The following is a 16,392-nucleotide window of genomic DNA, read 5'->3' as shown; positions in this document are numbered from 1 at the left end:
GAAAAATACATCCCATCTTCTACAAAATACTGGAGATTTTGGAGAGATGTTAACAATGGAAACCCTATAGAATTTTCCTGCATATCTTTTCCCAGTTAAAAACTCAGTGAAGTACTATAAATTTAATTTTCCATGAGAAATAATTCTGAAATGTAATTCAGACATCACTAGTACAAATAAATAGACATATATGTATACATCTACTGTACTCAGTCTTGCCTATACTTTCCATGTAATGCTATTAGAACTACTACTACTACTACTAATAATAATAAAAATAGTAATTTTGTACTTAGTTTCACTTATCTGGTGACCTCAGAGAGCTTTGAAAAAGTCACTTTAAGTAGCACACTAGAGTTCTCTATATTTCATTATAACATTTTAAAAAAATAATTATGCTGAAGGAAATATAATAAATGAATTTATTTATTATAAGAGGAAAGGTAGTTTGTAATAAAACCAATTAATATGTGTGAGTTTAGATATAGTAATTGCACCTGGAGATGAACTATAAACTGCAATGACTACACAACCACAACCCTGCTAAAAAACCTTGATTTTCACATGCCACAGTAATTCTTTCCTATCCAATCCAGATTTCATTTATGAGATACAGAGGTCAAGAAATGTAGTAGTGGACTAAGTCACTACACAATTTTACTAATTGTCCATTCCAACACTATTAAGGGAATTGCATATGTTGTTTTTAATATAAAATATACATCTAGAAAAATATTGCTTCATATATCAAATTATTAATGACTTATCATATTTGAATGTATTAATTAAATATAATATGCTATAAATTTTGAAGCAGCTTGAATAGCCTTGTCTATTTTACAGATTTTACAATTTCTGAAACAGTTGTCATTAGCAACAGATCTCACTTAATACCATAACAACATCCTTATAAGCATTAAGGAACTAAATTCAATTGAAATCCCAGCAAAAACTTTTCAATGTTTGGCATGTCTTCTAGCATGGTAATTATTGTATTTTTTCTGTACACTAAGAACTATTAAATAAACTACACGTACTGAAATAAATGTGTATTTATATAACTTTTGTCTTGAGTTGCAATGCAGGATGTAACCAAAAGTATATATTTTCTATCACCATCTGTTAAAACCAGGTAGGGCAGTGATCTTTATCTTTTCCATGGCCCATCCTTCCTCCAGAGATATCTTCTATTAATGGGCCATCGATTCCCACTGCATGACTGATAAAATTACATCATCCCACTGAGAGATGCTCCACCCAGGGGGAGGAGCCAAACATTTCTTACCTCAATAAAATCTGAGATTTAGGGCATCAGCACAGTCTTTTTCCACTGGGTTCTGGAGGAAAACCAGACTCTTCTGCATCATCACTGGACCTTCAGAGGAAAACTGCACCTTCTACAGGAGCACTGCTCCAGCTGAACCACATCTGCCACTGCAGGAGGATGCAGCCACCATTTAATGGGACTGCTGCCAACACCCTGACTGACTGATGGGGTGTCAGGCTGTATTCTGACTCTGTCAGGGTTTTGGTTTTTGTATTACTGTATTTTTATTAAAATTTTTCCTAGTAAAGAATTGTTATTCCTATTCCCATATCTTTGCCTGAGATCTCCTTAATTTCAAAATTATAATAATTTAGAGAGAGGAGGTTTCCATTCTCCATTTCAAGAGAGGCTCCTGTCTTTCAAACACTTTCCACTTATAATATATATGTGTATATGTCTGGAAATGATGAAACCTCATTTGCCACGTTCAGCAGAGAGGGGTATTTTGCAGAAATATCTGCAGCTATAAAAAGAGTGTGCAAAGGGTAAAAGGAATTCCAATGCTTCATTCTATACTGAAATATGTAAGAAACTAAAGAACTTTACAAGACAGACAAATTTTGGCCAAACTCAGTATTCATTCTTTCTCTCTGTATTTCACTAACCCATACCTACCCAAGGGAAAAAGGTGTAGAAAACTGTAAAGTGGATTTTTGCAGCATTAAGAAAGAGCAACTCCTGCCTTTATTCTACTAAGTAGGGTTTTGCTGAGAGTGATTGTTCACAAACCCCACTGGGCTCCTGGTCTAGATGAAGTATCCAGCACAGATTTCTTGTAGTTGCCTTCCTTTTCCAGGCCAGCTTCCAAGAGTGCAATCCTGAGGACTGTAGAGGGCAATGTAATAAAATTGCCTATAGTGACTTTAAATTCTCTCTGTCTGGGGGAATGGTCAGTTTGGCTATTTTGCTGCCATCATAAAAAAGGCACAGTGAGGGTGGAGTGGAACGCTTTGCTCCTTGTACTGCCCTGTTTCCTGCAAATTCTAGCATATCATTTACTGCTTTCATTAACCTTCTCTGAAATTCTAGTATTAAATCTTTTGAAGTGGTCCTATGAATATGGGACTCAGAGCCTACCCAGCTTGTAATATTGCTTTGTATAACAGGATTATGGTATTTATATGCCATTTTTCAATGCCTATAATTTGTCCAAGCAACCTGTTTGCAACAATACACCAAGAAGTGGTCTTCATTGAACAATCAATCACATGCTTCTTAAAGGGTCAGAGCTCCATGTTAAGTTCTTTGCATTGCTGACTGAGTAGAAAGAGAATCCTTAACTCCTGATGAGGAAATGAAGGCTTTATCCTCTCAGCAACACTCAAATACTCATTGAACCAAAGCCTTTTAGAATGCACAAGAAATTCAGACAATTTTTTGCGAGTTTGTATTAGCTAACATTTACCCAAATTGAATTCTATCTTGTCCTTATGCACCACCTACATTAAGCATTTCCAAAAAAAACTTAAAGTCCTTTCTCAGACAGATTAAAAAACGACATGAGAAAGTGAGGATGATGAGAGAGATTTAAAATTAAACAAAAGAAAATGTGATCGAGTACAGTGGTTTGACAGAGGTTTCTTATGTGGAGGCTCTCATAAGAAAAAGGACTGAGCTTGGCTAACTGCAGCTAGCTAGCAGACCCTGGATTTTGCTCATATGAACAATAGTGTGGCTACCCACATTCAGATCAGCTCTGTTTATGGCACTAGCACTGCCTGCTATCCTGAACCTTGTGCTGAAAACAATCCAATGATATAAAATGGCTCATGCTTTAAATCAAAAGGATTTGAGGATTTGTTTCTTCCAAAGTGGTTTGAGGTGTTGGTTTTTTTTTTGTTTTTGTTTTTTTTTTTTTTTTTTTTCTGTTTTCTTTTGGTACAGATATTTCAGTTTAATATCTCTCTTCTTACCTCAGCTAACCAGAAAAAAAATGCCTGTTTTTCAAATCCCCCTGGGGTCATGGCATCTAAATTCACAAAATGTATAAAATTCTATAAATTAATGACATCTAATATATGCTGGCATCCACAAAAGCCACCGATGTAGCTCATGGATCCTACTTCCATGGCTGCTGATAGAGTATTCAAATTGGGTGATCTGTTGACCAGCAAACACCTTTAAAAAACTGGGGATCCCCTGTGCCAGAGCAACCCTAGGGTTCTTGCATATTGCCAGATACACTGGGATGTCTCACAGGCAATCTGTGTATTTTCTGTGTCCCTGTAAGGTGGCATAACCAGCTGTCTGCAAAGCTATTTTCCAGAGATCATGCTTTCAGAGGATTGTAAACTACATCAGTGAGGATTTATTACAATATTTTGGTGTTTCTTTAGCAAATCCTGTTGGAATCAATGTTGGTGTAAGCACCTGACTGCTTTATTAACTGTTGCCCTTACTCTTGCTGTTATTGAAGATAATGACTATTGATGGCTAATTACATGTTGTAGAAAATAGTTTTCTAATCTCCCATTATTCAGTTTTACTCAGGATCCTTTTGTGCTTAGGTAATAAGATCAAGAGGAGATCATGCAGTGTCTTTTCTGTTCTGTTAGCTGTTTCCTATATTGTCACACACAATGTGATAATGTACATGACAATGTCTTCAAAGGCATTCTTAAATATTTCTGTATGCTCAGCTTCATTGCTGTTGCCACCTGGCTTCTCACCATCAAGTCAAATTAAATTTCCAAGGGCTGTTGAGCTGATGCTTAGGTGAGTTTTTCACACTTTTCTTTGATTGCTAGGAATTTGTTTATGTCCCCTTCCTTTGGTTACCAGAAAATTTTTGCAAATAAAAGCTGTTAACATGTTTTTAAATAATATAACTCCTAGATACAATCTTATGTTATTTTGTTTGGCTATGCCTTTTTTTTTTTTTTTTGTCTGCCAAAAAACTTCCCTTCCTTTAAGTTTCCTCTACCTTTATGTCAGATTCATAGTGAAGTGAACTGAACAAAGGAAAAAGGTAAAGAATACTGATTTTAAACAACTTAAGCTAAAGCCATGTTTTACAACATTTTCATTTAAATTATGAATTAAAATTAATAAATTATGAGAAAATGTGATATGACATGCAAACCTATGCAGAATAGTGCCCTGAGACTTTCAAACTGCTTTTGAATCCCATCAATTAAAACTATGTAATAGTGAGTAGAGAAAGGCTGGATTTTCATAATTTCTTAGACCTCCAGAGGCCATGCAGATGATTTCTTCCAGAAGTATTTGCTGCTCATGTCTCTGCTTATTTACTGCTCTCCCTCACCAGAAGCCCACATACACAGATGAAGTGAGAATTTGCAATGGGTGAAGTGTTCCTGTTCTTCACCAGTCCTACTGCTGCTTCATGAGTGAAGCACATTAAAACTATCCAGGAGCAAATGCATCTTCCACAGGGTGAGAGATAAACCAGGGTAATGATATCCATCCTTGCTGCACACAGGAAAGAACAGAATCAAGGGCAATGAAATGGCCTACAGCTTTCACTGCTGTACATTTTCTACTTCTATTGAAATCAATGGAGCTGGGAAAATTTATATTAGGTCAGGGATTGGTACCAACACTTTCTGGCCATGATTCTTCTTTGCTAACTAGAGCCTCTAGTTAGAGCTATGCAAAGTAAATGCAAACCTTTCAATTTTGCATTGGTTGTGCTTTATGCCTACTATTTTCAATTACTGCTTATCCTTTCATCCTGCAGCTACTAGACTGTGAAAAAGTTTTAGTGCTATATCATGTGGTTGCTTTTAGGGCAGAGTAGTTGTGAATCTTAAATATTACAAGTATAAGTGACTGTAAACAACATTGTGTCTTACATGAGCACACTTAAATCTTCCAAGGATAAAGAAGTTATATTCCTGGAATCACAGAAATCAGAGAAATCACAGAATCACAGACTAGAAAAGGTTGGAAGGGGCCACAGTAGATCATCTGGTCCAACCTTCTGACTCAAGAAGAGTCATTCTGGAGCACATCACACAGGATTGTGTCCTGACACTTCTTGAATATTTTTATATTAGATTCCACATTTAAGCAGAGTGAACAAGTTAGACAAAAATCTAAAATAATGCAGGTTGTGTAATAAAAGAGATGAATAGATGTTCTGAATCCAAATTTGAGATAGTTATATTGGTAAATTAATAGACCTGTGTTTGTTTGGATACTCTCTCACTAGTACAAAAAAGGTCCTGATCTGAGATTGAACAATGGTACCAAACAACAGTGTTATTCAAAGGAAAAACATTTTTTGTTTCAGGGGAATGTTCTTTCTTTTTAGGAAAACAAGAACTGATATAATCTCTTGAACTAAAACATGAGGCTGTAAAAATCAGAATGACAATTACAAAATACAGAAAGTATAGGAAATATTGCACTGCAGCAACGTTTATGAAATGGAAGACAGTAAAGCTACTTCATACTATTTGCATGTTATCCCCTATCCCAGGACTGAAACATTCTGTCATTGATGAGGTGATATATTCAGTGCAGAATTTGATACTGAATTCTTATATATCCTCACATGTGTCAAGGCAGATGCTGTTGCTACTTCCCATAACTGCATTAATTTATTTTAGCTATGACTCCGTGTTCTCCATTGTGTCTTTTTATTTTTCTTTTTATGGAACTGTCTTAGTCTTCCAAAGAGCATTATTAAATTATTATTTCAGTCCAAAAGATATTTTAATAATATATGTCATGAATAAACAGGGATTAGCGCAAGAAGTGGGCTGGTGGAAATGCCAGGAGTTTTAACAGCACCAAAGGCAAGGTGCTGCTGCTGGGTCAGGGCAACCCCTGCATCAGCACAGGCTGGGGGAGGAACAGACCCAGAGCAGCCCTGCCAGGAAGGACTTGGGGTGCATGAGAGGCTGGACATGAGCAGGTAAAGTGCCCCCCCAGCCCAGAAAGCCAATTGTGTCCTGGGCTGCATCCAGAGCAGCATGGCCAGCTGGCCAGGGGAGGGGATTCTGCCCCACTGCTCCACTCTGGTGAGACCCACCTGGAGTGCTGCATCCAGCACGGGACATGAAGATCTGGGCTGTATCCTCAGGGATAGAAGTAGAACAACTCTGCTTCTCTGCAGCAATATTCATTTTGAATTGTCTCACGGAGAAGCATAGCAAAAGGAAGCAGAAAAAATAATTATATATAGATAGATACAACAGCCCTTTCCTAAATATGTTCACCTCGAAAATCATGGTTTTTCAAACCATGGTAGTTTAAGCCACCTCTTCTGGTAGTTCCACCAAAGCACACAGGTTGTACAAGTCTGTATCTTTTGAAGACTGTGACACATGGGTGAATGTTAAACAGTTCTGGCCTATTGCAACTTTAATGTCAAAATACCAAGAAAATACAGTCTGGTAAAAAACCCATACAGTTTAAGTAGAAATTAAATCCAAGTGAATTTCAAAAACCACACTCTTTAGTAAAGAACAAAATGCAAAACACTGCAGTTTATATGGATTATAAAGAAGAATTTGAGGAGTGGGTTTTTTTGTTGGATTTTATGCTTGGTTTTATTGTTATTTTCCTTTGATATTTCTTCCTTGCTAATTTAAATGAAAAGATCATATATATCTATAGCTAACAATGTGGAGAAATGAGAATTATAAGATTAACCCCAGGCTTGTACGAAAGGAAGTACTATTAATCTTTGCTTATTTTTCAACTATATAATACAGATAAAGGGAATTTTATTAAAGTTCTCTGTAAGAATCAAGAACTGTATCCTGATATTATTTATTTTGCTGGGGTTTTTTTCCCAGCTAATATGATTACCAGTAGGACAGAGAGGTTAAAGGGAATATAAAGACAAATAGCATTAAAATAGATGACAAGAAATTGTGGTTTTTTCATAATGAGAATCAGTAAAGTATAAAGCAAGCCTCCCAAGCAAGATTGTTGAGGCAAAAACTCTATGGTAATTAAAGAAATTATTATATACCACCATGGAAATGGTATACCAACAAACCATATTACCGTAGAATCATTAAGGCTGGAAAAAGATCTCCAGGATCATTGAATCCAAAGTTTGACCAATCAGTGCCATGTCAGCTAAACCACAGCATTAAGTGCCATGTGTAGCTGCTCCATGAACACTTCAGGGATGCTGGGCAGCTTGTTCTGATACTTGACCACCCTTTCAGTGAAGAAATTCTTCCTGATGTCTAACCTGAACCTCCCCTGGTACAGCTTGAGGCCATTTCCTCTTATCCTGTTGCTGGTTGCTGGAGAGGGAGAGGTGTGGACTTCTACCTGGATACAATCTCCTTCCAGGTAATTGCAGAGAGAGAGGTTTCCCCGGAGCCTCCTTTTCTCCAGGATGAGCAAACCCAGGTCCCTCCCTGAATCCTTTGCCTTCTTGGGCACACTGATGGCTCATGTTCAGACAGTCATCAACCAGCATCCCCAGGTTCTTTTCCACTGGGCAGATTTCCAGAATTTCTGCCCAAAGCCTGTAACTTTGCATGGGGTTTTTAGTGACCTAAAGGTGGGACCTGACACTTCACCTCATACCATGGCCCTCAGCCATCCATCTAGCCTGTCCAGATCTCTCTGCAGTCTTCCTATCCTCCAGCAGATCAACACCCCCACCCAGTTTAGTATCTGCAAACTGACTGAGGATGCACTCAATCTCCTTGTCCAGATGATCTATAAAGATATTAGACAGGACTGGCCCAGATACTGAGACTTGGGGCTCTAAAAGTGCAACAACCTAAAGATCACCTGTGTCAAACACTGTAAAGGTCACAGAAGGGCTTTGCCATGAGATAAGCATGAAATGGATTGAAGGGATGGCCCTAATTCCAGGCCTGGCAGAGGCAAGATCTGGGTAGTACATCCTGGGTAACATATCCAGACAAAAATTCCCTTTATGGCAAACCATGGAAAGAAGCAGCTGCTTGTGCACATATACAGTCAAATAAAGATCACCCCAAGTTATGGGACAGATGTGACCACCAAAGTCAACACACACCTCTCCCCCAGATATGCCTCTGTGGATACCCAAAAGTTGGACTGTAAGTCAAGTAACTGTGATGGGAACTAAAGACAAGATAAAAGTCATATTGTTGTCCAGATGTCATCTCAGACCAAGGATGAGGTTATCAAAACTGGGAGGAGAAGAATGTATCACTGATAATAGACTTAAAGATTGCAGAATTTATGTGCCACAAGGAAAGTAAACACAGCAACTGTGCTGAAATCAGCTTGGACTGGGTAAAAAGTAATTCCATAAGGGGGAGGTTGAGATCACCAACTCACAGCCAACCAACTCAAAAAAAGAGGAAGATTGAGCATACCAACTAACTAGCATTAGAAGCAAACAAATCATTTAAACAACAGAAAAAGAGAACTGTGTAGCTAATGAGTATTGATTCCTTTGTTTGCTAAAATGTATAAATACTGAAAAGTTTTGCATTACCTTGAGACCTCTCCACCACTGAGAAGTTCAGGGTGAAGAATGACCAGCAGGACACCACAGAATACACAGAGTGGTATACTCTGTTTAATCAGTCTCTTCCTCTCCTCACTTTTCTGTTTCTTTCTATCTCTCTACCTCACATTTAATGTTAAATAATATCTGTATTATTGACATCAGCCTATGGTCTCATTTGCAACTTAATTTGGGCAAAGGCATCTCTCAATAATTGTATAATAACAATAAGTCAATTTGCTTCACTAATTTTCTTGAGGATTTTTTTTTTCTCTTTAAATCATATTTGTTTAAGCTTGAGGATATGTGGAATCTTTAAATCATAATGGAAAAACAGAGAATGAGAGATATAAAATGCAGAGTATATATTATATAAAAAAGTAATTAATAGATGAGCTTCTCTTTAAGACACTACAGGTCACACTTCATGTGCACAGTGTTGAAATAAGAGCTGATGCTTTTTCCAGAGTTATGATAACAAGTGAACTTTTGACCTCATCATCTCAGTTAAACTGTCAATATTAGCATAATCAGCTGTCACTCTGTTTTCTCTTTGTTTCTTTTTCCCTTTCTCCACTACTGCCACTTGTTCAACAACTACTCCAGAAAAATGGCTGATTCTCACAACTTATCAGACCAGGACAGGGCTCCAATCTCTGCAGTAAGGATCATAAGGACTAAGGCTGTATCTTCTATATAAATAAAACATGCAAGTACTAGCACTGAGGAGTACAAATAGCTTCCAAATACTTTTCTTCCTATGGCAACACTTATCTAATAACAGGTCAAAAATTAAGGCCAAGTGTTTAGTTAATGGGTGTTGCAAGTGCAGAAACACATCTGATGTAACCATTACTTTAATCAAATGGTACATGTTGAATCAATAAATATTTGCAATCAATCTTTGCAAATACTTTGGTAAGTAAATAACTAAGGATACACCTTATTCAATCCATTTAGATACTAGGAGCAAAAATAAAAGAAGAAAGAAAGCAGGATCTGGCTGATTCTGAAGCCTTAAAAAAGAGTCTTCCAATTAATTTTTGTACTGTATAAAAGCACAGTAAGCAATTCTATCTACTCTGTAACTCTAGTCATTCACTCTATAACATAAAATTATATAAATACATTGGAAGCACTGAAATTAACTTAAAACTTGGAAATAAATACACCAACTTATACCATCAAGAGAATCTAGTCCATAAAGCAGATATTTCCAAGTGAATCACTACCTCACTGTGACTTTGTTGTTTCTATTGATGTTCTGAAGTGATGGCCTTAATGTCCAGAAGGACAAACCTTTTGAAAATATTAGGGGAAGAGGTAGCAAGAGGGGAGCATAAAATCATCAGAGAAAAGAGGAATGAAAACTCTTTTTCAATATTTTTTGTACTGTTAAACACATTTTGAAAGCTGGTGTTGTGCTCTGAAAGACAGAAGATACCACAAAGTAGAAAGCCATGCCTGGCTATCATCAGAAGTCACAATTTTTCTGGCTAGAGAGTGCTCAACTCAGTGCAAAGTCCTTGATCAAAGGATGGTGTCCCTGTTGGGAGCAAAACAGCAGGAATGTTTTTGTATTTCCCTGTGAGCATGGACCATCCTGTAGGTTACATTGACAAGTTGACAAGCACATCTACTTCTTTGAAGCTACCACTCATCTTTTTGTGCAGATGAATTTAAATTACAGATAATTAATTGATGTTTGACTGGACCCCTTAGTTCATTAACCAGAATAAGAAAAGATCTGTTGCTCTTTTAACTAGATAGATTCCTTCCACTGGGAATATGAATGGGCTCATTAGACACGGCTTCCTAATGATTCTGCTCTTGGAGTAGTACTATTAAATAGAAGCTAAAGCTTCAGAAGAAGATAAAGCCTTTATTTCAGAGAAATATACTGCTGATTCAGAAGGGTTGATCTGATGATCCAATAGATCTTTGTCTACTTTAATGAAATGCTGTACCAGTTCAGGAACATCACCAACACCTGCGTTTCAGAGGCAGGTTATTTGTTCTCTGCTGAGCTTCCTGTGCAATGCTTCAGAATAACAGAGAGAGCAGCAAAAGATCCATGGCTTGAGAACAGTGTGCTTTAATCAAGGCTGAATTCAGACCTGACCAGAATAGTAATGGTATTGAGCAACAGCTCAGGATCCTCCTTTAACCTTGCAAAGACAGATGGGGATGGGGAGATGTGCTATACTCAATAGTAAAACTTTTCTTTCATTCACAGAACAGCTATTTTGTGGACACAGAGTTCACTTCTATTTGTACAATAATAAGGGCAGTATGCCAGGGTAAGCCTTTAAGTCGTTGTGGCAGAACTATACTCAGTCACACACCATCAGCTGTGTAGCAGGTAGAGCTGGATGGCCTGGAAGAGAACAGCAGTGCTGCAATTGAACATCCTTTGCTGTTGAACCAGCTGTGCAAAGCTGAGCAATAGGTGCTTCCTGAAAAATAGCTAGCAATCTCTTTTTCCTGCTGGCAATTTATCTAAAATTGAGATTTTCATTCATCTTCCCTTCATGGGTTTTCATGTACATTTCTTTGAAAACTGCATTGGAGAGCAGTGCCACATCAGGGGTAATTAGCTTGATTTCCTGGTTGGATCCATCTGGGTTCATCCATGTGCCCTTTCTGGATAACTTTGAAAGATTGTTTTCTTAAAGCAAATCTGGCAGAAAATCAGAGGCTTCAAGGATATCAACTATCTACATGTTTTATGAAAAATAGACAGCTAGGTACATTTCTGTTTTACTCAGATTTTTCTAGGTAATATCAGTGGTACAGGAAAGAGCTTATTGCTGTATTTCCTTGAGATGTGCACCAAATGGTTCAAATGAATAACCCAATATTGTAAAAAGATAATGAACAAAGTTTCAGCACCTTGTAATCTGGAAAATCCAATGATCAAAGAGATTCAGCCTTCATTAATTCTGATCAGAAACATTACCTTCTGGATTCGTACTACCTGAAAGAACAATCTGACATATATTCTGTGACTTCTCAAGACACTAAAATAAATCTTGAAAACTGCCTCAAGTACTATATGAACCAAGAACACAACAAGTAATCTGCCCTCATATTTTCACATAATAATTAAAAAAACCAAACCTAAACAAAAGAAACAAATACTGTGGTTTAGGAAGCACATTCTGCAGTTTTTTTCTTCCTGTTGAAAACACCCCAGACCAGGAGCTGCTTGCTCACTTCCTCCCTCCTGCTCCTATAGTGGGATGCAGAGGTGAATGGAAGGCACAGGAAAGGTAAAGATCATAGCTTGAGATAGGACCAATTTACTGGAAGCAGCAATTAAATAATAAAAATTAAAAGTAACAATACTAATAGTAGAGTGAGCAAGCAAAGCTAAATGATTCACACATGATTACTTGACCACACACAGAATGAAGTGACCCTACTGTGCATGGTGTGAGGTGATATAAAATAACCTCAGGGTCCTTGCCCTGCCTCTCCTGGCTGCTGCAAAAATGAACCCTCTCCTGGCTGGAACCGGGACACCAAAACAAAACAAAACATACAAAAAAAAAAAAAAAAAAACAAAAAACAAAAAACAAAACAAAACAAAAAAAAAAAAAAAAAAAAAAAAAAAAAAACAAAAAACAAAAAACAAAAAAACACCAAAAAACCCAAAACATCCACACAAAACAAAAACCCTGCAGTAAACGAAACACACATACACACACACACCCCCCCCCCCAAGTTTAAAGATTTATGGGGTTTTATTATTTTGAAATAATTGGGGCTGACAGTAATATGCTGGATTCTTTCAGCCTGTAAAATATAACATCTCCTCACTTATTTGTACAACACTGGGTCAGAAGAGCATACCTCCATTCTGAAGCTTGTAAATGACCTCTTTACTATTATCTAATGCTTTAAACATCAATAACTGAGCTACACTGAGTATAGTGTTTAGATACTGATTGTAAAATCTTAAAATACTTGAACTATTGGTTTAGACAAAATAAAAATTAATCAAACAAATCAAACAAATTTTAACTCTTTGCAGAATGTACATATTTTTACATAAGATTTAATAAGAATTTCTTTACATTTTTCCCTGGGAAAAAAGCCAAAAAGAAAACATGATGATTAAATTCTTTCCCATTAGTCTAATATCCAAGACAAAGGTGTAAGCTAACAAGAACATTAAACTTTCCAGTAGAGCATTTTAATTAATCTCTTTAGACACATGACTTTAATGAATATTGTAAACCTCTTCCTTTCTGAAAAAAACCTTCTTATTCAATGACTAATTCTAGCAGAGTCTATCCAAATTAATTTGTCATGAAAGTTTACTCTGAGCATAAATTCATCTTTCTATGCTTTTATACACTTTTATGCACTTACAGTCTATGCACTCTCTGCACGGATAATCTGGGCTCTGCCTGCTGAGTCCTTGTCTCCTGCTGTGTCTCTGAGTGTCCAGTCAGTCACCTGGCTGGTGCCACAGGCCCCTGTGCTCTTTGCTGTACAAAGTGTTGTGCACCACCAGTTCAGGGTCTCTTGCCTCAGGCTCCTGCCACCCAAAGCTCAACCTCACACTGCAGTTGCACACAGAGCTGCGTGCACTACATATCTTCCTCATCACAACTTGAAAAATGTCAATTCTTGGTTTACCTGCAAGATGTGAAGTTATATATTTATCAGGTTATTGCTTAAGAACAACTATTTCAAGGATAAATTACATTCCTAGCCATTCCATACCAAAGCAGAAAAAGAGTTTTCTTTATTAAACAGGTCAGTGACAAGTAACTGACTCCATGTTCAGGAGGGATACACCTGGCATTTCCTCTTGCCTGTGCACCAGCTAATGCCATGACTGTTATGTTCTTGGCTGAAATGTAAGCCAGGTACAAGAGGAGGGAAAAGAGTGTTCCCATTTTCATAGAAAAACATAGAGAACAAATTTTAAGTCTGAGAAGGATCTCACATCCTGATCTCCCATGACAGTACTCCCTTGTTTCAGCTGAGGAATCTCTTGCTAGTGTTGTCCTCTGAACCTGATGCATAGGTCAAACGGCATGTTGCTCAAAAATTCTGTCTTATTTCTGAATAAATTCTGTGAAATACTGCACTGGTTTTGCATGAGTTGGACTCATTTTCTTGGGCTTGAACAGAGCCAAAGCCTTTTCTGCTGTTTATGCTGTCACACTGGCAAGGAAGTTGGGGGTGCATGGGAGGCTGGGAGGAAACAGCCAGGACAGGTGAACCCGAGTGACCAAAGGGTCATTCACTTCAGAATTGGATGCAATGATCTTTGTGGGTCCCTTACAACTCAGAATATTCTGTGAAGCCTGTGAAATCTGGGTATGTCATACCATATGACATCATGGTCAATATATAAAGTGGGAGTAAGAAGGAGGATGAGAAGGGATGTTTGCAGTGATGGTGTTTGACTTCCCAAGTCACTGTTCCATGTGATGGGGCTCTGCTCTCCTGGAGATAGCAACACACCTGCCTGCCCATGGGAATCAGTGGAGTAATTAAATGTTTTGCTTTGCTTGTGTGCACAGCTTTTGCTTTTATCTCAATTCCATGAGTTCTCTAGTTTTTTCCCTTCCAATTGTCTACCTGATGCCACTGGCATGTGAGCAGCTTCATCTCTGGCTGGACTAAACCATGACACCTGCATGCAGTTTAGGCTATGTGTACTGAGATTAGGCTACAGAAATTTGTTACTCATTATTTATAACTTAATCATATATGATATATGCATCTTAACAGGTCATAAACATTTGTTGCCAGCTATTATGCAATTGATTGTCTTTATGGAATATCATTTGAGTTTCATTTTCTTACAGTGAATGATCAATAAAGTCACTGACAAGTTAATAAATGTTTACCATTTATCATTCCTTTACGACTTTATTTTGATTGAGCATGAGGCTGTCTTGGCTTAGAAAAGTGGAACATGAGGTGTATCTAGACAAACTTTGATGTTCCAGCTATACAAAATGAGAATGTTAAAACTTTCCTATTTTGTGTGTTCTCAAAGGTATCACAGAAATATTTATCATCTCTGCCTGAAATATGATTTCTCCAGACGGTTTTACTGGGGCCTCATTCCTAAATTTCTCTTATCTGTTTTTCCATTTACATTTGGAAAATATTGTAGAGATGTTCTGCAAAGCTATTAGAAACTCATCAATATTAAGACTGTATTTCTTTTGGATTCACAGCTGTATTGGGTTTGCATGGCAAAGTCTTGGAAATGGGGAGGTTAGAAGTGTGACTTCTGTGAAAAGCTGCTGGAAGCTTCCCCTTCATCAAACGGAGCTAATGCCAGACAGCTCCAAGACAGACCTTTCAGTGGCCAAGGCTGAGCCCATCATCAACAGTGGTAGCACCTCTGGGATAACAGATTTAAGAAAGAAGAAAACTGTACACAGAGAAGAGAGGAGGGAGAATATGTGCAAAGAACAACCCTGCAGACATCCATGTTAGTAAAGAAAGATGGGGAGGAGGTGCTCCAGGTACCAGAGCTGCAGTACTGCAGCCCATGGGGAAGACCATGGTGAAGCAGGCTCTCTCCCTGCAGCCCGTGGACCCCATCCTGACAGGTGGATGCCCAAAGGGAGCTGTGACTCCATGGGAAGCGCACTCAAAAGACTTAAAAACCGTAATTGTCTTAAACACTATTAAGACCATGAAAGGATTTTGCCCACTATGGCAAACTGTACAAAGGAGCTGCAACCACTGAAGTCCAACCTCCCCAAATTTGCCTCCTTGGTTTCAGAAATTTGGACTGTGAGTTAAGCCACCTAACAGGAACTTGAGATAACACAAAGGTGGTATTGTTGTTCAATTATCTCAGATCTAAGGAGAATTAAACAAGGCTGGGTGCAGCTGGGAGAGGCCTCATCTGCTGAGGACAGGCTTGCATGCTCTTTCCTCCCAACCAAGGGGGATGAGGAGAAGTTTTGGGTGCCTGGTGGAGAAGCCTCTGGTCTGCATAAGATGGAGGGAGTTAACGTCCACCACAGAGGTTGATGAGAAGCAGACAGTGGAGACAGGATGTGCTGTCTACCAATTGCCTCCCCTTACACAAACTGGCTGAGTGTAAAACTCCACACCCTTGCCACCTCTACTTGGGTGTTCCCAGAACACCTGAACCTGTATTAATCCATTGAACTCTGTGTTCCATTGGATCCCCACAACCAAGAAGACCAGAAGAAGAGGACCAAGAGGATAATGACAACATACACAGAGTGGTGATATCTTTCTAATCTGTTTCTCTGTCACTCTCTTTCTCTCCCACACCCTTCTCTTTTTTCTGTTTCTTTCTCTTTCTCACATTTACTGTTCAATAAAATCTATACTATTCGACTTCGTTATATGGTCTTGTTTGCTTCTTAATTTGGGCAGAGGTATCTCTAATAATTCAATCATAACAGTCCATGCTGGAGCAGGCTCCTGGCAGAACTTAGAGAGAGAAGTTCATGCAGGAGGAATAGGAGAGACCCTTTCTGTGAGAGAAGCTTTCACTGTTTCTTTCTCAAAATGGCTTAATTTGGAATTACAAATTGCACAAGTTATCTTTTTAATTGATAAATAAAGTTGTAAATTTGGATGCTTCCTCTAGTTGTAGTTGCGGGCA

The sequence above is a fragment of the Oenanthe melanoleuca genome, chromosome 1A (genome assembly GCF_029582105.1).
Source record: "Oenanthe melanoleuca isolate GR-GAL-2019-014 chromosome 1A, OMel1.0, whole genome shotgun sequence".
NCBI lineage: Eukaryota > Metazoa > Chordata > Aves > Passeriformes > Muscicapidae > Oenanthe > Oenanthe melanoleuca.
Note: the sequence above shows the minus strand (reverse complement) of the source record.